This window comes from Miniopterus natalensis, chromosome 8 (assembly GCF_054644295.1).
Source record: "Miniopterus natalensis isolate mMinNat1 chromosome 8, mMinNat1.hap1, whole genome shotgun sequence".
Lineage (NCBI taxonomy): Eukaryota > Metazoa > Chordata > Mammalia > Chiroptera > Miniopteridae > Miniopterus > Miniopterus natalensis.
In genome coordinates this window covers 7,178,659-7,205,752 of record NC_142088.1, presented here as the reverse complement: position 1 = coordinate 7,205,752, position 27,094 = coordinate 7,178,659, and the positions used below count along the sequence as shown (strand labels likewise).

Here is a 27,094-nt window from a genome sequence, read left to right as displayed (position 1 = left end):
TCGTTTCTGTCCTCCCTTTGCCATGGTCGCCCAGAAATGCTTCCCCAGTGACCACAAACCCGTGCTATGGAGAGGCCTTACCAAGAACTTCAGCTCACCTCGCCTCTCATAATATAATAACCATGTCCCTGGTTGGTTCTGCTTTCTTTTCAGTGACTACTATTTGCATGTAAATTTATTTGGGAGTTTTCCTGTGCTTCAGATGGAGAAAAAAGTTGGCACAGCCATCTTGAAAAACACATTTGAAAATGCATCTATGCCTCAAGCCTCAGAAATACCCATTCTTGCTACTTATCCCAGAGAAAATCTAGCATAAGCTCACCAAGGAACATGCACACGGTTGTTCATTAGATTATTATTTACACTGATAGCAACAAAAGTTTGGAAACAATATAAATGCCTGTCATTGGAGGAATGCAGAGATAAAATTGTGGTAGAATTAAACCATGGAATACTATGTCACAGTTAAAAGAATCACGCTGCATTTATCAACATAGATGCCAAAAACATAACGCTGAATGAAAAATGACCAAGTTTCCATGTGTACAGTCCATACCAAATAATTGTTTGTGTGAACTTTAAAATTATATATTAAACAGTATTTACATGTTGATGGACATGTGTATATTCTAGGTCCCTGGGTGAAGATGGATTCTAAGGATATGCATTAGGTACAAATGCCCAGGAAGGTGATAGAACTTGGGAAAAGGCATAAAGGGGACAGCAACAGTCCCAGAGTGATGATCTGGACAATGATAACATGCTAGTAACAGGGCATACAGCTGATTGAGTCGATCCAACTCTGCGCACCTGGGGCCAGCATGACCACTAACTGTGAATGAGAGTCTGTGAAGAGTGTGGCTTTACAGACAAAAGCAGTGCAAGGAGCTCAGGCTCTGCCTGGGTTATTCCACCCATCTTCCCTCCTACGCCTGCTGCAGCCTGACCTCCGGAAAGGGAGCTGGTGGCTCGGACCTTATACGCGGTTCAGGCCTTGGCCTCTCTGTGACATTGCCTGTGGGGACTCCAGTCTCATGAAGAGTTGGGTTATACGGTCACTCGTGTGCTACAAACACATCAAAAAGTCTACTTACTACCCAACCCGCCAACACTGAAGACAACTCAGTGACTATTACACTGGACCCAGTCACTTCCTTCTAATCCATCACGCCATCCTGCCCTGCAACGCCCTCCCCTTTTGCTAAAATAAAAATTTTAAAATGAAATAAAAAATGCTTCAACTTGCTTCAATTGACCTAATAAAAGAAATCACTTTTTCTAAAAATCACTACAGTGGTTTAGCAGCTGGCTTTACTCACCTTTTCAGCAATGCAGACCTAATGCAGCTGACATTCAAGTTGAGATAATTGGAGTGTAAATTACTTTCAAATGCTTTCTTCTTAAAATAGAGAAGGGTCTGTCCTTCACATTTGAACATGACATTAATTGTAGTTTCCATAAGACAGTGTGGTGAGATGACTTTACAGCACTCATTACAGTTTTGTTTCAATGTGTCTTTAACAGTTATGTTCTTGTAAAAAAAAAAATAAAGTGTTTAACTCTAGGCTCTTTAATGGAAATCTGTTTGACTCCAAAATCAATTTGTAAAGTAGAACAGTATTGACTGAAAATACTCATAGGGGAATCTCCACAGCAAAGACAGGGAATTCTGAAAAGGAACCTCTGGTCTGTAGCTTCTGTGTTTGCTTTTTTGGTTTTGTTTGGTTTGGAGTGACTCTGTCATTTTACTTCATGCTTCAGGTGACACTCCAGATGGGACTGCTCGACTCCATGTGGGTCTTGTGCAGAGGCGCAGAGGCACCTCCTTGTAACTGGGAGGCCATTCCTGAAAGCCTGCCTGCCTTCCGGCCACCTACTCTAGCTAACCATTCTATGACTACCAACTTAGCAGACTGTTTCCTAAAATGAAATAAATTATTTAAAGTTATTTTATTTCTAAAAAAAGTAAGTTTGTTTCTTGATGGTCTCCAATAATCTAGGTTGAGAAGAATTAAGGAAGGCAGAGTTGGAAGGTAAAGGCAAGACTGGCCTTAGAAGAGGTACATCTATGGCTTTTTGTCAGAAGACGAGTAGTCTGTTAAAAACCAGAGTAGAGTATCTTCATCAAGACGAAACGTCTATGAGATGGTGACACTAGCTCTGCTCATTCAAAGTAATTATAATAATAATGTCTATTTAATCATTAGTTTTGAGTGATAATCATTATACAGATTAATACTGATTCAAGTGTCTTTCAGAGTCATCAGATACATTTCAGCAAAAAGAATAGGAGTAAGGGCATTTTAAGATGGAAGTGTAAAAAAAGCAGGACTTGGGGTATAAAACCTCTCCCAAATTTTGCTCCCTGCAATTTTATTTAAAGGAGCTCATGGAGTCCACAATACCCTTTATTCTCCCTGAGCAACACTCAGGTAGAATAATCCCATTGATGATCATGTACAGGTATATCTGAATAACTTAAAATGTTTTTCACTCAGAATCAGGAACTCCCTGGCTATTCCCAGTTGGGCCCACAAAACTGAAAGCTTCCTGATGGGTCATAACTTGTATTTAACTAAGGCTCATTTATTTTAATCTTCTCCAAACAAATAAATGGCTATAAATCTGTCTATAGTACAGAACTTTCCCATCTGCCACATCTAAGAGAGGCATATCATTAAATAACATTAATTTTTGTTAATGCATTAATTATTAACAACATTTAATAATTTTAATAAATGTCCTTTTGAATTACTAAATGCATATAATCCCCTAATACCTTTTAAGGAGGTTGGACGATGCTAACCAAAGGTATTTTGCTGTCCACTATAAGTGCAAATTCCACATATAACAGAGGGCTAAAGATTTGGAGACATCCAGAAATATATAAGTGCAGGAGATTGCCTTTAGGAAGAGCTGGGTGCTTTATGGAAAGATGAAATGGAATAAGAGGAAACTGGCAGAAGAAAAAAAGAAAAGGCCAATCCATAAACTTTTCTAAGTTCTAAATAGTTTATGCTGTAACAGCCCCCGCTCTGTTTTTCCTAGCACATCTTCAGTAGACTCTTCACTGAGTAATGATTTTATCTTATCAGAATGGGGAGAACATGGGCAGATAGAGTCAAGAGGAAATTGAATAGACTTTTTAATATATATACATTTTAACTCTATAACTTGAATTATAAAATAATAGAAAGGGTTAGATTGCCCAAAAATGAATAAACTCCAATTGAAAATACAATTGTAAAGCAAATATTATCCTAGCCCCACACCCAATAGTGTGAGTGTTTAGATTTCCCTCTTGCAGCTTATGCTGGGGCTGCTTTAGAAAAGTGTTTCCACCTCTAACAAGCCCCAGGCCCTAACCACCAACACATCCAACTACAAGTTAAACCTAATTACTGAATATTAATGAAGTTACTATAGGAGGAGCCACTGAGTTTTCACATACTGCCTTATTCAAAGCTGCCTGGATTTCAACAGAACTCTGCCATCTGTCATGGCACCAAATATGTCTGATCATTAGATAAAGGAATGATTAAGGAACTCATCCAATTAAATCCTTCTGGGCTCCCCACACTACAAGAGTCAAGCCAAGCCAATGCTAGTTTGCCACGATCTCTGGCTTCCTATTGTTTTCACTGCCACTACATTCCTGGTAACGACGTATCCCCTTATCTTGTTAGATCTCATATTGTGTATCAGTCATGGATCCTGAACTACAATTAAAGACATTTAAGGTCATTCAGAAGTGCCTCCCATTGTGAAAACTGTAGATATGTTTGAACTGATAATTGAGGCCTGACTCCCTTCCCCCAAGCTCCCCCCCACACACACACACACATGGTTATAATTATACACTATATTAAATAAAATAAGCTGGGTCAATAAAATTTAAGCCTCTTATTCTCCTGGATGGAATTCAGGAATAAATAATACAATAAAAGATAAGCTTGGGCCACGGGAATATCTTGCCTTAAGACTTTGTATGAGGTCACCACTTCCACTGAATTACATCTGGATGTGGGGCCATGGGTCTCTTCCTAGGACACTCCTCGATTTTAGCACTAATGTTGCTGAGAACATTTTTCATGATATTGCACAAAGCTCTCTCTGTGAGAAATCATTGGAGAATCTTTTTCTCATTTTAGATTCCAACAACAGTTATTTCTTATAAGTTACTAGCTTTTTTTCTTATCTTATGAACGCTGTGAATTGTGGAACTGATCATGTTTCCCTTTGGGTATTTTGTGCTATAAAACCCAGTCCAGACAAGCCCATGATCCATATCTTCCGGGACCAGCCTTGGGACCAGGGACAAGGAGAGGTCAGTGGGTACTGAGATCACAAGGACCAAGGACTCACTCAGGATGCCTGACCTGTTGCTCTAACACTGGTCTGAGTTTTACATTAAAGCAGATGATGTGCTTCAGTGATTATTCAATAACTAACAGTTAAGAAAAAAAGATATGAAAACAACAGAAAAGATAGGAGATGTGGAAAAGGTATCGAGGGACTGTGACACGCATGCAACAGCTTCATCAGGAGAAAGACAAGAGCTCATACTCAAAATAACATAAGAACAACTTTCCTGAACTGAAGACAGATTTGAGGTTTGGACCAAAGGAGACCTTGGTTGCCAGACAAAACAAGTGGAAAAAACCTATATATTCTTATGCTATGTTTTTATTTCAAAAACAAAGGAAACAACATTCTGCAGGAAGACAGACAGAATAATAAAGAAGTTTTCTACAAGGGACAAATTATCCATTTCATATTAAAATTCCTTTCATAACACAAAATGACAGAAGGCAATGAAACAATGTCCATAGCGTTCGGAAGAAAAATGACTGTGAAACAAGGAATTTATAACGAGATGAGAGAAGAGAAACAGAAAGATATTAAACATGGGAAGTCTCAGAAGGTAGTTTAACCAAACGGATTTTCTGGAGGAAAGTGATAACCTTAAATAATAAAAGAAAACACAAATACAAAACCTTAGGCATTGTGTTAGTTTGTTAGGGTTGCCATGGACTTTCTGATTTAAACAACAGAAGTTTACTTTCACTCAACTCTGGAGGCTAGAAGTCCAAGACTGAAATGTTGGCAGAGAAGGGTTCTTCGGGGGCCTCTCTCTCCTTGTCTTACAGGTGGCCGTCTTATCTCTGTATCCTCACATGGTCTCCCCTCTGTGCATGTCTGTGTTCTACTCTCCTCCTCCCTTAAATGCACCAGTCACACTGGGTTAGAGCCCACCCTAATGACCTCACTTTAACTTAATTACCTCAGTGAAGACCTTATCTGCAAATAGAGTCACATTCTGAGTTACTGGGAATAGGGAATTAGGATTCCAACATGTGAATCTGAGACACAATTCAGCCCATAACAGGCATAAACAAGTATACACAGGAGAAAAGCTGAAGACTACATTTCAGTAATGAACAAATTTTTAAAGAAGATCTAAATTTTAACATTTGACTCAAAAACTAGAAAACTCCAGGAGGTTAATAATACTGTAAACATGTGTCAGGTTATCAAAAATATTTAAAAATGAAAAAGAGGACTTTATTGGTGCTTTTTGTTTTTAGACTTCCAAATCACAGGTAATTCTTAAAAAAGAGAAACATTCCAGATTACAGAATTAACAGGAAAGCTGCAAACTCCATTCAATGAAACGAGTATAAGCCTGGTCCCAAACCCTGTCAAGAACACACAGTGGAACAGACCATGTGGCCCTGACCCTCCCCATTGGCAGCAGGCAATTCGATTTAGGAGTCACCAGCCCCACGCCTGGCTATTCAGAGTATAGGGTCTTTATGGCCATAGTGATTGGTGAGAAAAAGTTAAATAATCCATTTAAGTCCAATCAAGCCTTCTAGGAATGACTTTTAATGTGGTTATGGGGAAAAAGGTACTCTGTCCATACACCCAAAATGTTAAGGCAGATTAAAACCTGGAAATAGCTGTCCAGTACAAGGACATAATTTGTGAAGTCCAGTGCAAAATGAAAATTATGAGGAATTGCAAGATAATGACTGTTACGGGTCCCCCAAATTCATCTATTAAAGTCCTAACCCCTAGGGTCTCGGAATGGGGTTTTATATGGAAATAGGGTCATTGCACATACAATTATTTAAGATGAGGTCATTAGGGTGGACCCTGACTCAATAAGATTAGTCTCCATATAAAAAAGGGAAACTTAGACACAGAGACACAGAGCAAGTGGACAGAAAGACGGGCATCATGGTGATGTGTCTACAAGCCAAGAAACACCAAGGATGGCCAGCAAGCCAGCAGAAGCTACAGAGGAGGCGTGGAACTGATTCTCCGACAGCCTCAGAGAGAACCAACCCTGCCAACACCTTGATCTTGGACAAGAGTTCAGTTCTAGACTCCAGAACTGTGAGAGAACAAATTGTTGTTTAAGCCTCCCAGTTTGTAACCCCAGCCCTTGCAAATTGATTCATCCAAACACTGGGCCCTTCACAGCATGGGGCCCTTGCCATCACACAGTTGGCGTGCCCATGAGGCCAGCTCTGCCTGTAGGAGCCCATGCCACCAGGTGGAGAGAGATGGTCTGAGGATGAAAGTCTTGCAGAAGGAAAGCAGACCTGAAGGAGGGGCAATGGGTGAGCGAGAGAAAGTCATGAAGGTGAACTGTTTCAGCCCCTCTGTTCTGATTTAAATAGAAAAACATATGCATTCACCAAATAAATAGCCACATTCCATGTACTTGAAGCCTTGTAAATTACTCAGCAAATGATGCCACATGCAGTATAGCAGCTGTGATCAGAGATCCTTAATTTTAGTAGTCTATAGTCATTCTTGAAGATTTATCCAGCTTCTGCAAGGACCAGACTGGTGAATTACATAAAGATATGAGGAGGAGCACCTCCCCTGAATCTCCTAGGTCTTTAACGGTGGCGGCATTAAGCTCTGCCACTACCTGGGCTCCAATATTCTTTAATTTACCCTCTTGGTGGGGGAGGGAAGGAGCAGGAATGGCCCAGCTCCAATCGTCCTGCTGTGTTCGGTGACAGAACTGAAGTTCCCCTCAGTGGATCACAGTCAGATCACCCTACACTTACCAACCTCTATACCTCCATCCATATCCAAATACGTAACATTTCATCATGTGCAAGTAGGATTTATTCCAAGAACCAAAAGAAATTTATTCACATTAGAAAACATTTTAGAAGAAGTCACCAAATTTCCAGGTTGGAGGTGGGGGGATATATAAGCAAATCAAAAGATGGCAATAGTTGTAGCGTTCTTTGGTGCTTTTCTGTACATTCAAAAATGTCAATAGGCAAATAATTTTCAAGTGCATAAAAAAGGTTTAACAGTTATTTTGAAAAAGAATTAAGAGACTTTTTTGCTGATCCTTGGCATCTAGAAATAATGCTTTCAGAATCTACTCATGATTATTATAATCTGGATTATTTTACGAGTTTTGGCCAATCAGATCTATCAAATCCCCCGGTTCTGTACTATTCTGCCACATGCACAACATGCCTGCCACCGGGCTACTTACATCTGCCTTACCTCTGTAGTATCCCATTAGTTAAGGGTAATGTGGAACATTCCCAAGGACCTTAACATGATCTCTTTCCATCTGAGCAAGAATGGAAAAAGACATCACAGAAGTAGCCACATACTTTGAATAGCCAGGAATCCTAGAATCTGGAGCGATATTGCCTTCACATAGACCATAAAAATACTTCATAGATTTGATTTAGTGTACCGGAGCTCCACAAACTAATTCCCTTAGGATAAGCTTTCTCCGAGCAAGCTACCCGGGCAATTTCATACATACAAGGGAACAGGACGTGGAATGGTCAACAGGCCAGGTACAGGCTGAGCCACAAGAGCCAACCAGGCACATTTAAAAATAACAATATGGATAAGACGAATAATGATAATCCCTCTGGTGATATAAAAGGTCACCATGTTCACCAGAACCCAATGCCAACTATGCTGCCTGGCATGATGCATCCTTGGCCCTTGGGCATTTGTAATTCCAGAGCCAAGCTGTAGGCAGGCACCAATCCCAGATTTCACTTGCTTACCTCCAATGATTGCCAATGGCTTAGGTTGCAAATTTGTTTATATTTAGAAGAACAGGTGTGTGACTCAGTTCTAAATCAAGTCAGTGCCCTGCTGGTGTCATCGGGATACATTTTATAGAGCTGGAATGAATTAATATGGAAAAAGGCAGTGCACCTACCCAGACTTACCCACAGGGTTGCCCCTAGGATGGGAGAATGTATGTCATGACTTTTGTTCACTACCCCTTCTTTTCATAAACCTACAAGTTTTTGGCCAGTTGGTGGCTTCCTCCTAAAATAGGTGTTAGAAGGCCCGGATTCTAATGCAGCCTCATTGGAAGAGCAAGTTAGCTCTTACCTGTGTGACTTGGGGATGGTTTATAATCACTGATCTTCAGTGGGCCCCACTTTAATACACCGAAATCATTGTGAAACAAACACCACCATGTAGGTGAATGTGCTTCATGAATTCTAAAGTACTCCACAAATACAAAATACCATGATGCATGTAAAAGATCTTTATGAAGCCATATGTATATTCTAGAAATGCAAATCAGTAGAATGAATGGAAGTGTGTTGTGAGCAAGGTTATAAATGTCAGATACATTTAAAAAATCCCAGCCCAGGTGTTGTTGCAGTCATCTCCTTCAACTGCTATTTCTATTAAGAACTCAGATGAAAACGTGATGTGTGAGAAGGTGGAGGCACTTGGTTACACTGTAGAGACATCCGGCTAATGATTTCAGCTCTGATGCTTATCCACTGTCATCTTCATTCAGTTCGGCATGCCATGGGGCACGGACAGACCACGGGTCATTTTGTGGCATCTCTAGATGAAGTAGGTACCAAGTAGAAGGCTTTTCAGTGGGGAAGGTAAAGGGAATTGTGTTTCAATTTCACTTCTGTCTATATTATAACAGGGAGGATTATGGGCTATTAAAACCCATGTAAACAATGATAGAATATTTTATAGAAAAAAAAAAATCCTTACTTTTCATAAAGTACTCTTATCATAAGTACTTCTTAATAAAGTTTTCTGTCTAACAAGTGACTCTTTCTCCCCATGTTATTTACACTGGATCTCACTAAGTAAGTAAATGAAATCATACAGACACACGCTTCCCCAAACCCTGGGGACAGCGTGAGGACTTAGAACTCGCTTGAAATTTCTTTTGTCATCTCCTCCTGAATCACGTCTAAGATCTCCTTAGCTGCTCTGACACAGAGTCCAGAAGCGAAAAAAGTGTCACTCCGAACACGCTGACAAGGATACTACTATCATAATAAGCCAGAGGAAAAGCCGCGAGGCCTCCGGCCCTCCTCCTCTTAGGCAGGAATTTCTCCTGCCACGTGCCTGTCACGGGTGTCATCCAGCTTCTACTTGGGCACAGTCCTGCTCAGTGGTGGGAGCCGTCTGGGCCACATAGTCCCTTGTGCATTGCCCAACTTCCTAATTTTCTGTTTGAGTGGAGTTCAAACTGTAGGTGCTAAGCTAGCGATTAGACTCTGGAGAAGTTCAAACTTCTCTCTCTCTCTCCTTCCCTCCTTCCCTCCTTCCCTCCTTCCCTCTCCCTCTCCCTCTCTCTCTCTGTCTCTCTCATTTCAGGGAAAGGAAATCACTGAGGTTTTCCCATGGTGGAAGAAAAAAAGCTTCATTCATTATAGCCCCACAAATAAAAACATCCAGCCAGGGCAATGACATGCATAAAATAACATTAGTTTGGAGGGCTTTGTTTTTAAAGAAGTAAAACCTATTTTTCTTGCCTATTTCTTTCTTTAAAGTAGAGATATAAAAAGTTTAGATTATTTTTTAAAAGTAAGGAAACATGCAATTTAAACAGATCATAGACTGAGGAGGACACTAATGAGACTGATGGAAATGGGAGCCAGATGGTAGGGAAAAATACGACGGGCAGATTGGAAATCAATAAATGCGGAAGGCAGATAACAGGGGGAGAGAGATGAAAACCAACAGAAAGAGACAGAATCACACTTCAAGAGAGGAGGGAGAAAGTGAGAGAAGAAACACGGAAGGGCAGAAGGACAGAAGGAAAGGAGGGAGGGAAGGAGGGGGGAGGGGGAGGGAGGGGGGAAAGAGTCTGATGTGAGTGTATGAAACAGAGATAAATTAGTCATTAGCGTCCAGGCTGTCTATGCCCCGAGACTGTACCCCCATAATAATAACTGTTAATAACATCAGTCAGTGAATGTTTACTATTTCCCAGTGCTTTAGGGGTGATCCTCACCACAGCCCGTGAGCTCACTTCTATTACTAGAGTCACAGTCCTCGCGCTCAGACAGGAGGGGCCTGCGCTCCACGCGCATCTCGTGGTGGAGGACGGCAGGGCCCGGGCTCGGCCCCGGTGAGCTCCACGCGCGGGCCACCCGCTCTAGCACCTGAGGCTGCCTCTCCTGGCCGCCGTGGGACCACAACCAGGGTCTCCGCTCGCTGAGGTTTCTACTAGTCTTACAGAAATTAAAAGCAATGCTTTATGCACCGAGAGAAATTACAGCTAGTACTATTAGCAAGCTGCAAGAGCCCATTTCAGATCTAAAGTTTATTTTCTTCCATGATGTTTCAAAATGTACTTTATAAGTTTACAGATGTTTGGCAGTTTTCTAGCTGCATTTCAAGCTCCTTTGACAGCTCTAAGATTTCTAATTGCCTTATTGTTTTGCTGAGAGTGATCAGAGTTGCATTATTCTTTGTTAACCAGGGGTTTTCATTAAAACTAGCATTTAATTCTGCTTATGATCAAATTTTTGTTTTATAACCTAGTTAAGGCTAAGTAAGAAATAATAGGAGAAAATTCTGTAAAAGCTAGGAATACATATGAGATGTGTATAATATAATATTGTGCCCATAATAAATGCTTAATGAATAAATGAAATTCATTAGTTATTGCTTGGTAACAACTAAAAGTACTCACCAATAAAAGAACGGTTTCTAAGTGACATCATTATGATTTTCAAAATATCATTTATTTTCTAAGAGTCTGCTGGAATTAAGCTTGGGATTCATTCAGGAAAACTGAATTATTTTAGGTAATTTCAACAGGGGTGTGCTAATATAAGAAATTAAGTGTTTAAAGAGATATTGGGCAAATATGAGATGAAGGGGGAGATGGAAAGGCAAAAAGGAAACAGGGCTGATACCCACAGAGCGGAAGCGTGCTCAGCACGGGCGGCTGAGAGGTGGAGGGGCTGTGGGGCTCCAGAGAGCAAACAGAGGGCAGGTGAGGGACTGAGTGGCCCCTGAGATCTCACCTGTACAGACAGAGCCTGAATGAGCGTGTTACTATAGCAGAAGTGCATACCACTCTTGTCAACTGACCTTGAAACCTCTTGAGGTGTCTTTGCAAGAGGCCCACACAAACCAACTCTTCTCCCAAAAAATAAAAGATATAGGAATTTGAATAAAGCCACTCCATAGTATCTAAGTATTGAAAAACAAAAATAGGAAGCATTGTGCATTGTTCATAGGAGTTTTTAAATATCTTTTTGTTCTACGGTCTCTTCTATGTTGATTTTTAACACTGTCTTTAACATTATTATTTTGCTTTAACTCGAACAACCACTTTCCAAATTTAGTGATTTACAATGTTTCCTTTGGATTATAAAGGTAGTACTATACATCTGCCCCTTAAATGGGTTGTGAAATTAATTATTGAATGAGCGGTGTCAAGTTGTTAGGAAAGAGTTCTTTAAAGAACAATGCCAATTGTAAAGTGCTGCCCAGGCTCTAAGATGACACAGTAAGTCACTTACGGGTGACGGAGATGATGTTCCCAGGTTTTATTACAGCTCTTACAGATAGCAGTTATTTCAAGGAGATCGCCTGGTTCTGATCCCTGCAGTCAATTTTCAGGTTGATGGCATTTAATTTTATGTATGCATTCAGAAAGAAATGAGGTGGCTTGACGATGGCATGCATTTCAGGATTTTTCTTTTATTTGACTGAAAAAGCAGGTACTTCGACTTGCATTACTTGTTTAAAGCAAAAAAAAAAAAAAAATTACATCAGTATTGGCCCGAGTTTTATGTTCGGAATAATAGCGACATTTTGAAAATTAACGAATGTGATCTGAAAGTTCAACTGCATTACATTAATTTCGATCAAATGCCAAATGTCATCGACAGCCAAGCTAATTCCACTGAGGCTCAAGACGATGGTGTTACATTTGGAATGGGCCAGTCAAGCGAGTCTTGCCCATCAGCACAGTGGGGAGTCTGCTGGGCTCTTGGATTTAAAACCCTCAAAACAACTTATTGCCTTAGAGATTCTCCTCAGTGCTCTGACCTCCTGACGCACAGACTCATCCTGAGATTCCTCCTCTGTCGATCCAGAAGAGGACCTTTCCTCTCCCCTCGATGGCAGTTCTCAACCTGTGTGTTCAAACACATTCAAGCCCATGGGACTACAAGGGTTCCATTAGCTCACGGAAGCCATTTAAGAGCAATAATCACCCTTGAAAAGTTAAGTTCAAGAATCACTTGCCCATGTGAGATAAACACTGGCTAGCAATCAGGAAGCGGGCAACATTAGTAAGATCAGATTTACAGCCAACCAACCTCGGCAACATACAACGGCCGGGACTTTCAGTCCTCAAACGTTCCTTGGAAGCAACATAAATCATGGTTAAAATCATGAAATCTAGAGATGGGTAGTGTGAGTTTACCGCCTGGCTTTATCATTCAGTAAGTGTAAGATTTGGGGGCAAATCACCTACCTTATAAAATAAAAATAATAATAGTGCCTATTTCATAGGGTTATGGCAAGGATTACATGAGTAAAAATTTGTAAAGAGCTTACAAGGGTGCTTGACATACACTAAGCACTACATATGTGTTTGTCAAAGAAATAACTTCCTTTCTTAAACCAGGAACGTCACTCCCAGCTCTATACACACAACACACGCAAGCTCCGATGCTGAAGCCATAAATCTTTCTGAGAGAGAAAATCACAGATTCCCAGGGCCTGATTTTTAGAATTGCTCCTGTTGCTTCCAGACGTTGCCTAATTAATCCTTTCAGAACATCCAAGAGATAATTCACTCAAACTCCTTTTACAGGAGAGAAAGCTACTGTAGTGGAAAATCAAGAGCTCTCCTTGAGAGGACCCAAGAGCTCAACCCCTGCCCGGTGATTGCCCTTCTAGACTCGCTTGCTATTAGGCACAAAGCAATACTAAACTGATAACAAATTTTAAAAAAACTTAAAAGTGTGAAATGAGAACTCACTGGAGAAATAAAACATATAAAGTTGTGCAAAGTTTATGCAACTTTAGAAACTGGATCTTTCCCTCTGGCTGCTTCAGGAAACTCACAAAGTCAGTGCTGCTGAATGGACTTAATTTCCCATTCAAATTTCCTAAATGAACAGAGAACTAAAATATGCAGCTGGCTTTAAAAAAATAAACAGTTATGCATCCAAGCTCTGTTTAAATTCATACTGATAGGATTCCTGCCAGGCCAGGAAAGAAATACTGTGATTTAGGTGAGCCTAGGAGGGTGCACAGCTGTGAGGCCCCTTACTGTGGTGGATGGACGGACCACCTGGTCAAGGTATATAGAGAAGAAATGAATGTGAGACGCTCAGGTGAGACATGGACACTTTCAGCTCCCACGCCCCGCCCCCGACGGAGCTCCTTATGTTTTAAAAACAGATTTCTCTGCAAGAGTGTCTTCATGCCAACGTGTGCTTGTGCAATTACCCTTGGACTTACCTCAGTCCAACAAAGTGTCTTACAGGAGGAGGAGAGGGAGGGAGGGAGATTTGCAGTTATTTATTTAATGAAGAAACATGTATACAGAAGAAAGTCAAACTCACTATCCAATTCTCTCATTCCACTGTATCTAAGTATCATAGGCTGCATCATTAGCCTCGATCCCACGCCCATCCCCTGACCTATGGATTCACATACATTTTTAAAAGTCAAATTAATATCAAAGCATATACTTTTTAGCCTAGTTTTACACTTTGTTCTATTATAAGTATTCCCCCATATGCATAAATATTCTTCATAGATTTTGATTACTTGACTCTACCATCTTTTTTTAAATGAAGCACATAATCTACCTACTCGGATCATTGCCCTCCAGAGAGCCTCCTTCTCTGAAGCCACCTCTGAACTCTCTGCTTGCTCTCCCAGCACCCTGCACGCTAATCCTGGAAACTCAGCCAGAAGACCTTTTGCAAGAATAAGTCTACAACTTATAAATAAGTGACTGTTGAGGAGTCTTCTGTTTAGAATTACAGTATTTCTTCATGAGAGATTTAGCAACTTGCCAATAGAAATGCAGACTTTTCTTTTAAGCAAAAAAGCAGCTGTTGTCATTTGGGCTTACAAACAAAATCCTCTGTCAATTCACACAAGGGACTGATCATAACAAAAGCCACGAACAGGGCACAGTAGTGACAGACACCCAAGTCCGTGGGTGTAACAAGAATGGCATCCCCCATTCATGGGAATGGGCTTGGAAAGCCACCTGTCCGCCTAGACAATATATCGAGGTCCATAAAGGCGATGTTCTATGTTACCCTCAAATAGCTCCACTCCACTTAGTCAGCAATCACTCTAACAGTCACTCGGCTGCTGTCAGAAGTGGGCAGCGAGAAATTACATCCGTGCCAAGAGCTTGGCTCCAGGATAAACAAGGGAGCCCTGAGAAGCCCTCTCTTAACTTTTTCTTCCCTAGTTCAGCCATGGCTCAGATCCTTGGCTTAGCTTGGAAAATCTCATTTCTCAAAACAGAGGCCTGGAACGGCAGCAAGAATAATGGACGGGGCTGCTTCCTCACGAAAGCCCTCCGTATGATCCAGGCTGCTGCAGGCAGGTGCTGTCTGCACACAGGCAGGACACGTGCCTTTATGCACTGGCTTCCACAGCAGCAGGAAAGCAGGCCCTCACAAATCTCCGCACCCCCAGGAAACAATCGGAGGGGTCTCGCCAACTTGGCAAGCCCATCTCACAGCACCGCTGTGTGTGCTGACAGATATCACCTCTCTCCGCACGATTCCCACTTTGCAGAGCAACAGTGAGAAACATTTGCAACTTTTGAGATGGTGAGAGCAACTGTCAAAGCAGACACAGAAGGATTAGGAAGACAGTTCAAGGGGCCATGTCAGAGGACACCAGAGATCTGACCTAAGCCATCAGAGCTGGGGGGAGGAGATGGGAAATATTAACACCAGACACACCGTGCGCCCCTCACCCCTTGGACAGAAGGCGGAAGACAGTGCTCTGTGCGCACTGCACCCCAGCTCACATCCCCAGGGGCCGGGCCGGCTCCGCCGTCCTCGCTGGTTATGGGTAGAGCTGCCTCTCCCTCCCTCCAACGTAGAATTCTTTTAGTTGCAAGCAACAGAAACTACAACTTAAACTTGCTCAAGCCAAAAAAAAAAAAAGAGGAGGGAGAGCAGAGGAGGAAGGGAAAGAGGGGAGGAGGGAGGGAAGGCGGGAGCTCATTCACCTGCAAAGTCCAGAATCTGCGTCTGATTTGAGACACAAAGGATATCATTTTGGTTCAGTCTTGCTCTCCTCCTTCCTTGAATCTGATTTCCTCTCAGGGCTCCGCTCTCAGCCAGGCTCTTTCCTTTGTATGGAAGTAAGACTTTCAAGAGTTATAGCCTATATTCTTAGCAACCTCCAGAGAAAAACAATATTTTTTCTCTAATATGCCCAAGGGAAAACATAGACTTGAAACTCCTTGCTTTGAACTGGCCTGCCTAGGATCTCCTATGCAAACCTCCGCAGCTCCACTCACACCACATGGATGTGGAAAGGGTTCTCCAAGGAAAGGGGAACACTCAGGTATTTATTCCCTAGTGCTGAGATTAACTAGGCAGAGGTAGGGCAAAGCTCTCAGTCATTTTTCATTCACGTAATCATATACTCATTGATTCGGTGATGATTTATTTATTGAGCATCTACTCTATGCCAAGCATTGAGAAAGACACCAAGCTGGGCAAAAAACAGACACATCTCTTAACTCAAGGGGCTTGACAGGGGGAGTCCAAAAAAATTTTTAAGCCTTACATCTTGTGCTAGTTTCTTAATGCTGTCATAATAAAGTAACATAAACTAGGTGGCTAAAAACAACAGAAATTCATTCTTTCACAGTTCTGGAGGCCAGAAATCTGAAATCAAATGCTGCTCTCAAGAACTGAAGAAAAAACCCTCACGGCAAGAGGGCAGAAACCGAGGTGAGGCTGGAGAAAGGTGTGGACAGGCAGCCTGGGCCACGTCATCCAGGACCACGTAGGCCATGGACTCGCCAAACTGGGATAGTTTAGAGAGTGAGGGGACACTGCGTTAATCACACTAGGGTAACAGCTGTAAACCAGGAGTGTCCACGCAAAGCAGGAATGACGGTCACTTCAGTCTTATGGAACTCAAGGCAGTGACTTTTCACCAAGTAAAAAGAAAAACAATAAAAAATATGTTAACACAGTAAAACCTTATGTATGCCTGTCGACCTCATACCAGCACTGTGCACTCAAAGTTAATAATGTGAATTCAGTCACTAAGCTGACACTAATTGTCACTCTAGGAAATTGTTCTCATACCTCAAATTTTCTCTACTTTGAAAGTAAGTTTATTGCTGCTTCTCCTTAATTCATTCCGTGTGAATTCCATTTAAGTGGATTTATGTACAACCATCTCTTTCCTTTTCAATGTGTAAATTGCAAAATATTTCCTGTGGCTTTCCATTGTGATGGCACTGGGGAGAAATTCGATAAGACGAATAAAAATTCCTGAATGAACAATAGTGAGAACTGTGCTGAGAGATGCTGCAGAAGGTCTGAGGTAGTCTAATCCTGGTGCGTAAAGCCCTGGCCCATGTCTTCAGTTCCTGTGCACAAAGGCCCTTCTCTGTAGGAAGTCGACCAGCTGTCGCTCAGCTCTGCTCTCGGCAGAGAGGAGAAAATCTCCACCAATTCCACGGGGCAGCATCTGTTAGCCTTCCCCATCTATCAGCATTTCCTCCATTCCTCAGGGCCCACCTCAAATCCCACGTCCCTGGGAATTCTTGGCTCATGACGCCAGCTGGTGACTCTTAATCCCTCAAGTTACAGAATTTGTCTTTTGAACACATCACATGAAAAGTATTTTATCACATAGCGCCCTGTTCAAGAAGTGCCTGTTTTTCACAATGTCACAGTTTTGTGTGACTTCTCACAACCAAATCCTAGAGTATAACAAATTGTGCTAATCAGCTTGAGCCCCTCACTTTGGGGGGCCCTCGCTGCTGCTGGGAGGGACCAGGTGGCTAAAGTTTCACATGACAGGGATGAAGGGTAAGAGTTGCCAGCTGGTTGGGGGAAAAATATGAGTCTGGTGCACCCCCAGTCAGCAGATCGTAGCCACCCTTCCACATACGCCATTAGGATATGTTGACTTTTCTTACCTTTGCCTTCAAACCTACCCTTGGAGTTCATCTCAACTTTAATATTTCTACTTCCGAAAAAGCATGCAGAAACTACTCATTGTGGTGTCCCTAGGCCTGAAAATCTTTAGGATTACCTCAAGTACTGCAGCCTCAAAGCAAGTGTTGGCAAACTTTTTCTGCAAATGGACAGATAGTAAATAGTGTAGACTTGCAGGCCCTGTGGTCTCTGTAGAAATGCCTCAACTCTGCCACTGTTGTGGGAAAGCACCCTAGATAGACAACATGTAAACCAGTGAGTGTGGCTTTCTCCAGTAAAACTTTATTGACAGAACCAGATGGCAGGCTGGATTTGGCCCATGGGCCATGGCTTGCTGGTCTAAAGACCAACTTAACATAGCACCCCGAGCATGTGAAGTACAAACTGCCTAATTCATAAAATGCTTTCATTTTATATTTTCGACCTCTCTCCCCCCTTACACACACACACATTAGGTCCCTAGTTTCTCAGTGACAGTTAACTATAAATTTTACAGGGTGGCTCATAAGTCCAGCCTCATAGTAAAAAAAAAATGTATACTTTTCTACTCATAATTCATATTTTCCTATTTCTGCAAAGCTTAATGCCTCTAATGAAGGAAAAAGTAATGCAAATAATTTTTATCCCTGGAGCCATTTGAAAATATAAACATATGTAGAGAAAATTGCAAGTTTGGGGCATTCACTGCAGCACACAGAAAGGGATGGAACCTCACTGCTGCTGACCCGACTCCCCATGTGTCGGCTGCCTGATCACGTCAGAATCTGTGTAAATGAAAGCCTTGGTTTGTTGGCTTTTTAACAGCATTTTCCTATAATGCTGGGTTTACGGGACAATCTGAATTTCTTTCCTATCAAAGTGGCTAGCATGGTTTCTATATTTCACTAAGTTCTTGTTACTAGATTATAACAGAAAAATAAATGTTGGATCTCTGCTGGACTGCCATGGAGTCAGAAAACATTCACATTTTCCCTCCCTTAGTGGGAGTCTGGGGATCAGTGTGAGTGAACTGCTGACTTTTCATCAAAGCCTCCAAGGACTTGGTCTCTTCCTCCATCAGCCTGAGTACCCCAGGTCTCAACCTCAGAGAGCTGTGTGTTTAAGGAAGCGCAGAACCCCAGCTTTCCTGTAACCCGAATGCCTTTCCTTCTCAGGATGCTATCCTGTGTACTCTACCACCCGCGTTGGTCTATACATTTTTGTTCTTTTCTTGCATGTAGTACCTTTTTCAACTCCGTTTCCCGATCTTTTTTCACCACATTACCCAATTCTTTTCAGTTCCCTATTCCGCACCCACAAGGAGTGGCCCTCCACTTTAAGGTCTCCCCTCCAAATCCTGGCTGTGCATCCACCTTTTTATCATAATTATGCATATGTTAAAATCAGTCTCTATAATGATTAACAGTCAAGGCTGGCACAGGATTTATGGGAAAGATCATGAGGTTCTGAGCTACATGCTGATGTAACAGCTGAAGAATTACACAGAGAATCCATTACTCACTAATCCATTACTCACTAATTACTCACTAAACTGGCCCTCGGTGTGGGGGCTGCTAGGTCCCAGGGTCAAAGTTGAGACATCCAAGTCACCTCTACCTTTGACACTCCATGCATAAGTTTTCCACCAGGGAGCAGGCCACGGGCAGAACCTAAAATCAACAGCAGCCCTTTCAAACGCGAAGCACGGAGGCCAAAGCCTTTGAACTCCCTGTGGGGAGAAGTGTTATGAGGTCAAATGGGTTTTCCTTTGAACCACAGAAATTATGTGTTCTTGAAAGGCATAGGAGAAGTTGTAATATGAAAAGAATTCCATAAATAAAGGTTATTAAAATGCCAGAAAATAGTCAAATGATAGTCATACAGAACAGAGACCTTGTTTGAATTTTAAAACAAGCCTCCCTCACCTTAATAGGAAAAACATGTTTGTTAAGCCCATGGGCCCAATTCTGCTTTCAGTAAAAATCCGAATTCCCTGCTTAAGCCAATGAAGCATGTGTGTGTGGGTGTATGGCGGGAGCTGTCAGGGTAATGGGGGAAGGCAGGGATGCACAAAAGACTAAGGTAATGTTTCAGGGGAGGGTCAGAACCTAAAATGAGGACCAGCCTGTGTTCAGCAAATACCCATCACACCAGTAAGACCACATCCCAGTAGTTCAAGGCCAGTACCCACTCCAACTGGCCAATGCTCATACACTCTGGCCAATGCTCATACACTACAGCCATTACATATTTTTTAATACAATGCCCAAATAAGAGCCTCCTAAAATTTCTCAGCACCCTAGAGGCTAATTCATCTACGAATTTAAATTTTCTAGAGAGAGTGTCAAAAGAGGTTCATAATTTAAAGAGGGCTCATAAATCATTTCATAGGGACTATTTTTTAAATTCTTTCTCTGAGTTATATATCCATTACCTTTCTTCCACATTGGTGCTAATTATGGATCATGAAAATGACACTGAGTGTTGGACGGTAAAATGCCAAGAACACACAAACATTTAAATGTATTGAAACTGAAGAAAGAAGACAATTTGGAGTCGAGTCAGTTGATATTTCTTTTAAGTATTATTAGTAGGAGTGTTATATCAATTCATGCAATGAAAATTTACATTTTAAGAACGGAAGTATTCTAAGGATGAGAAACATATGCTGTCGTATATTCAGAATTTCTGCTACTAAGATCCTAACTATGTAACTAAAAGGGTGTCTGATGATTGGACACAGATATTAACAAGGCCGAGGGTCCCCCACTCAGGCATGACAAGGACTCAGGTCTGGACACAGTCAGTCCCTTCTCTCTCCAAATCTCAGCTCTGCATCTCTCTGCAGTTTGGGTCCCTGCTTTCATGCTTCTCTGCTTGCTGGGGACATGGCCACTGACAGCTCTAAAGTCACATCCTTACAGCCTTTGGCCACGGATAAAGATGGCTCTCTCTTTCCAGCTTCAACTTTTAATAGCTGGGGAAAGGGTGAGGATTGGTCTGAATATTCTCTCATTTCAAGTGTCATATTTGAAGAGTACAAGGAAGACAGCTTTCTGTCTTAAGATGTGGCATTTTACCATCATATCCATTTAGCCTTTAAAAGGCCTGGATCCACTGGCAAATATCAGTGACTTACCATTAAACAACATAGTCTACTATATTCAATAAGGGTGCGACGGAATAGAAGAGCTGTCTGGAGCGGTGGAATGCCAGAAGTTCAAGTGTATGGTCCCTGAAGCCAGACTTCCTGGTCCTGAACCTGGCTTTGCTGCTCACTGGACAGGTGACGCTAGGACTGGTGCTTACTGTCCCCAAGCCTGAGAGTCTTCAGATGGCAGACAATGATGCGACGTACCCAAAACAGGGGGTTGTAAGCATTAAATTTCAAATCAGTACTTGACACTTGGTAAGACAGTCATCAAAATTTCACACTAAGTCAAACCTCCTCTTTTACTACCCAAAATAGTGGTGAATCATTGATCTAAACGAGCCAGTCAAGGGCAATAAGCATATTCCCTCCAGGATGAAATTCTGCAGTTTTTAGCAGGCACATAATGCCCATTGTATTTAGACTCCACGTCACATCCCACCAGCCACCTCACATGACCACACCGAACTACTGGCCCTTCTATGAGCCAGACCTATGTGAACTCCAAGCCCCTGGACCTTTGCACATGAGGTTCCTCTGCCAGCATCGTCCTCCCATGCTCACTTTCCCAAGAACACCTTGATGTATCTTTGAAGTCCCAGCTTCTGTGACTTCCTCTGACTTCCCCAAGGAAGTGTGCAGATTTCTTTCCCTGATTTGCCTTTTTCAATTATAACAATCACCATCTTGTATTGTAATTGTTAAGACATTTGTTTCATTCTACAGAATATAAAAGGAGGCAGTTTCTCATTTAATTTTTATTTCATTCCTAGAGCCAACAATGAGCAAAATATAATCAAGTTAGTTTAATAAATGCTGTTGAATAAAGAAGACTCATTTTCTTTCAACTCAAACTTTGCGGCACTGAAGCATGAAAAGTGATGGTATTTTTCCTGATAAGAAAAATATCACAGGACTGTTGGACCCAAATTTCTCTGAACACTAAAGTATTGTTGGGCAATAGACGTCCTCACTCAGTTACCCTCTCAAAGTCACAGGCATGTCTAGCAATTCACTTCTAAGGGCTTAGTGTATAATCCCACTAGTCCTAAAGGTAATATACTCTTTCATCTGAGAGGAATTTCCCCTTGTTTTAACAAGTGTGGTCAGCCCTCTGGAAACATTTGCAAACCCCAATCAGAAAGGGAGCCTGTTAGAGCACAAAGACAAACTGCCACATGCCTGATATCCCATGCAGTACAAAGGAAATGTTATAGGGCTGCCCGGCTCAAGCATCTCTGCGCTAATATTTCCAACAGATGTCGGGAACCTTTCCTCGTTTCATGAGATTTAGATGAATGTGCTTTCTCATTCCTTAGGATAAAAGATGTCTTAAACTTTCAAAATACACTGTATATGTATATGTCTCCCCCAAGGAAGACCTAGCTATAGGAATATGCTGTCTTGCACACAAAAATTACTAAACAATAAAATTATCTGATACGTTGACCCTCCTATAGCTCCTTGCTCTGTTTGTTTTTTGTCTGTCCGCACTCATAACCTAGGATTAAATGTGAGACCTTTAAAATAATTGCTCTGAGAATACTTTTAAGTTTTCATTTACTCTAGGCAATTTGAGAAGTTCGAATCTTTCTGAGGTAAGCTTAAGATCTTAAAACACTTGCCTAATCAATCTGAAACAGAGAGACATAAACGGCCCACTGAAATTCCAGAGTGTTTCAAAAGAACTTTTCTCTTCAACACACCCAAAGCAATTATACCTACAAATATTCCCAACCTCATTGAATGTGCATTATGTAAAAACCCTGAAGGGAAAAAGTTTTAAAAATAAAATATATCAAACAGACCTCATGTGATTTTTGTAGTAAGTGATACTAAATGATGAGCCATTCTCCCAGGCTTATTAAGGCTTTATTTCCAAAAGTAATATAATATCACTTCCATGATTAATGAACTAAAACTTTAGCTATTTTCTCACACACATGCAAAAATAATTTTTGCCAAAATGCTTTCAGATACTTGTTTCATTCATTCAACTACTTGATTTTGTACAAAAATTCTGTATGATATCCCATGACAGATATTATAGTTATGGCTAAAATATAAAGTCCACAAATATAGTCATGGTTCTCAAAAATTTTACAGTTAAAGAGAAAATATTAGGCATACCCAAGAGTAATAACAAGACAAAGGACTTTGTAAGAATATTAGCAGAGGCACAGACAATGCACATTACAGGTGGTCAGAGGAGGCTGACAGACGAACGAGGGAGACCCCGTGGTGGCCCTCGCACTGAACACTCAACAAAAGTCTAGATTTCTGATAGAATTAGACAGCAACTGAGCATTCTAAGCAAAAAAAAAGAGTACAAATAAAGGTACAAAGCTGGAGGAGCACAAGTCATGTTCGAGAGTCCACAGATACTCTGAGACAAGAAGTCTCGAGATGACGATTCGTGCACTAGATCCAGCCCACAGACACAGTCTACTTATTTTTCTTCCTGTTATCCTTGTAAAATCAGTTGATAACCTTTAAAAATTGGTAAACTTACAGAAAAATCAAAATGCCTAGGAGCCAGCAACAGTTAGCAAATATTTTCCTATGAAGACAATTGGCCGGAGCTTAGAAGTATTTAGACGCCCGCCAGTTCGCCACAGTCCCCGGCCCTCTGTCATCTCACCGTGCCCGGGGTACTCAGAGTTAAGAGAGTCAAGTGGAATCATGTTTGAAAGTTCTAAGTAGACTTCTAATATACAGTGTATATAAGCCATTCATAAATGAGATCCTTGATTATAATTAAATTATTGTTACTGTTAGTGGTATGTGCCCTAGACTTGAAGGAGGAAGTCTAGAGCAGGAAATAAGGTTTGCAGAATCCTGGATGCTCAAAGCAGCAACGATGAAAGAAAATACATAGTAGTGAGAATATAAAGAACAGTGATAACGCTGCAGAACACTGGCATTTCATTGGGAAGGAAGGAAAGGGGGGTAGAATGAGTTCTGGACCCTACACAAGCACAAAGCTTAAACAAAGAACTAAATTGCTCGTGGTGGAATTCCACAACAGAGACAGGCCTAAGACAAGCCTGCCGGGGAACATGTGGGGAAAGGATCTTCCAGCCAGGTAGTCATTTACTCCACTGAAAGACCTTTCAGATCCTGCTCTCCAGACATAAGCCACAAAGGTTCCAGATGTTTCTTTTCTTCCTTCCTATCATTTTTTGAAGTTTTCCAGCATGTTTGCTAAATTATAAAAATATGATTCTGCTTCTAAGAGAAAATTATATCTGATTAGTTTTACAGCAGCCCACAACCTCAACTGTTCAGGAAAAGCTGTCTACCTTTCATTTCAACAAGTGATGAATCTTTCATATTAAATAAGCATCAGTATTTAAAGGCTGGCTCATTTTGATGCCAATTTCACTTCTAATATAATCTTTAAACTGAAAAATATATATATATTTTTTAATTTTTTAATTTTTAATTTTTCTGACTCTTCTTAGTGGCTTATAAATATATTCATTTTTCCTAAGTAAAGGAAACCTGAACAAAAGTCTTGAAATGCTCTGCTAACACCCTTAACTTTACTTAAGAACATAACCTGGGACTCCCTTCTGTAACTGAAATACCCTTTCTGCTTGATTTCTTTAATCACACAAGTTCATAGTCTGGGTCCTTTAGCAAGTTAGCATCTGTTTTTCAAGTTATGTGATTTTTTCCATGAATAATAAAAAATTTTAAGTTAGGTATAAGTTCACATAATTCATAAACTTAATAGGCAAACTCCGATATGATTCTAGTAATATTTTCCACTCCGTGACTGCAACAGACAGTGTCTGGGTGAAGTATGACCAAAAATAATATGCAAATTAAAAGCACATTGCTGGATCTTTAGTGCAGAGTAGAAAGATATTTTAATTGATATTATTGACTGTAATATTTCCATTCCCTATAATTGGTTATGTTGCCAGTGCTTACTGTTCTGTAAATGCTATGCATTTTACTCATCTAATTCATTGTCTGTCTCCACCACCAGAATATGAGCTTCAGAAGACCAGCTATTCTATCTGTTCATACTGAATTCTTAGCATCTAGAACAGCGCTGGAAACAAAGCAGGAATTCTAATACTCGTGCCCTAGATCCCAGTGCTTCTTTCAACCCCTGAACTTGCATTCCTCTATTCCTTGCCCCACTTCTGCCCCCATTTCCCCCCCTCTTCTTGTTCAGATCAAATTCTATGGCCCATCATGATTCCCTTCTCACCACTGTGATTTCCTTAACCCTCACCCTCCATACACTGCAGAATGCACCCAAACCTTGAATTAACCCAATAATTCCTTCTCCGATGTCTGCATTCTTCAGTAGATTGCTATCATACATGTATTCAGATTGGTATCAAACAAATTCATTTTTTTTTAATGTTTCTTTATCTTTATTGTTGAGACCATGACAGATGTCCCCCTTTTAACCCCACTGATCCCCTCCACCCCACATCCATCCCACCCCCAGGCCCTCCCCACACCAATGTCCACGTCCACGGGCCATGCCCATAAACATACAAGTTCCCTGATTAATCTCCCCACCCACACCCCCCTCCCTGCATTCCCTCTGAGATCCCTCAGTTTGTTCCAAGCTTCTACGTTACTGAATCCACTTTGTTCATCAGTTTGTTTATTATATTCCACATATAAACGAGATCATTTGGTACTTGTCCTCCAACTGGCTCATTTCACTTAGCATAATACTCTCTAGTTCCCTCCATGCTGTGCCAACGGCCATAAGGTCCTTCCTCTTCACAGCCACATAGTGCTCCATGGTGTAAATGTGCAAATTCACAATGGTCGATCGCAAATGGACACTTACAAATTACACCAACTCCCTATACAAGGCGATCTCTCGCCCTCTCTAAAAAAGCTTATTTCGTATTTTTTCTCATTGCTCTATTGAGAAATATGTGTCTAGCTTTCTCACCTCCCCTCATAATATTCAACTAACAGATGTGCTTCATTCCACTGCACAGGGCTCCTTCTATCCCCCTGGCCAGGTCTGCAGTAGACTCAGTGCGTTCGTGGCCTCAATTCTTTCGGTCCCTGTATTCACACTCTTTGCTGTTTCTCTGCTGCCCTACATTCTGACTCTAACTTTGACTATGTGACTTTGCCAATGGAATATGTATTAGTAAAATTATGCACATGATGTGCTTATGTGAGAGCCCACGATGTGCCACCACTCTGAGAAGATGCCTGAGCTAGCCTGAGGGAGGACAAGAGACATGTAACCAAGTCGTCCCCACTATCTCATTCCAGGGCCAGTCCGCCACCAGACAGGTGAGCGAGCCTAGTCCAGAGCAGAAAATACGCCAGCGGAGCCCCGCGTGCACCTGCTCCCACCTGCTTCTTTCCTCCTGTCTCGGGACAGTGTGCTCTCTCAGGGCCCAGTCCCTGCACTCCCGCCTTTAGCGAGGACTTTGCCCATTGGCTACCTCTGCTTTTTCCTCTCTCCTTCTGGATCATCAGAATTATACAAACATGTTTTACTTTCTTCATTATTAAAACATGTTTTCTTGAAATATACCTATAGAGACACTTCCCTTCTCTGCTCCCTTTAATGTCTGTTTTTCTCACCTCCCGTTTCCTCTTTACCTCCTTCAAACTGATTTCATGCCTCTGAAACTGCCACTGTCCACGTCCCCATGAGTTCCCTGCTGCCCAAATGGATGAAGACCGTCCGTCCTGGTCTTACTCGGGTTCTGAGAAGCACTGGCGTGCATCCTGTCTCCTAGAGCTTTCCTTTGGGCTTTTCTCCTGCTTCCTAACTGCTGACTGACAACCCCCCTCCCCGCTCTTTCTTTCCCAATTCTGTGTACTAAACTTACTTCTTTCCTTTGTTTATTTAGTCAACAAATATCCATTAAATGCCTACCGTGGTCCAGGCCATGTGATAAGCACTTGGGATAAAACAGTGAACACGCCGGTGTCACAGGAGGTCATAGGGCAATGAAAAAGCAAAGCAGGTTGGGGGGGAGGTCAGCAGTTCCAAGGTGGGGAGGGGGAAAGTTGCACTTACATGGGGGGTTTAGGTAATCTCAGAAAGGTAGTATTTAAGCGAGACGTAAAGGTGATGGGTTAACTAGAATATCTAGGAAAGCATGCTCCAGGCAGAAGAAATTGCCAGTTTAAAAGCACTAAGATGGGAACATGGCTTTTGTGTTCAAGGGACAGAAGGCAGCCAGCATGGCAAGAGCAAAATGACAGGTGGGGAGACTCGCAGAAAATGCGCTGAGAGGCAGGAGGTCAGCAGCGGACTTTGTAGGACCTTATGGGCTCCCAGGAGGACTTGAGCTTTTATGCTTAGTTGCATGGGAAGCCACTAGAAACTTTCAGCAGAGAGCGGCATGATCAGGTTGATTTTTACAGTGCCTGTTTACTTGTTTACTTTGTCTCCTTCATTAGATGATGACGCTTTCACTTGCCACTGAGAAATCAATGACTAACGTGGTAACTGGTAAGTGAATAAATATTTTAG

The 27,094-nt window shown here is 41.6% G+C and overlaps 1 pseudogene; it reads right to left on the bottom strand.

Moving 5' to 3' along the window:
* The window catches only part of LOC148092550 (chymotrypsin-like protease CTRL-1 pseudogene), a 29,626-nt pseudogene extending 19,253 nt beyond the window's left edge, over positions 1–10,373 (bottom strand).
* Positions 10,374–27,094: the final 16,721 nt, after the last annotated feature.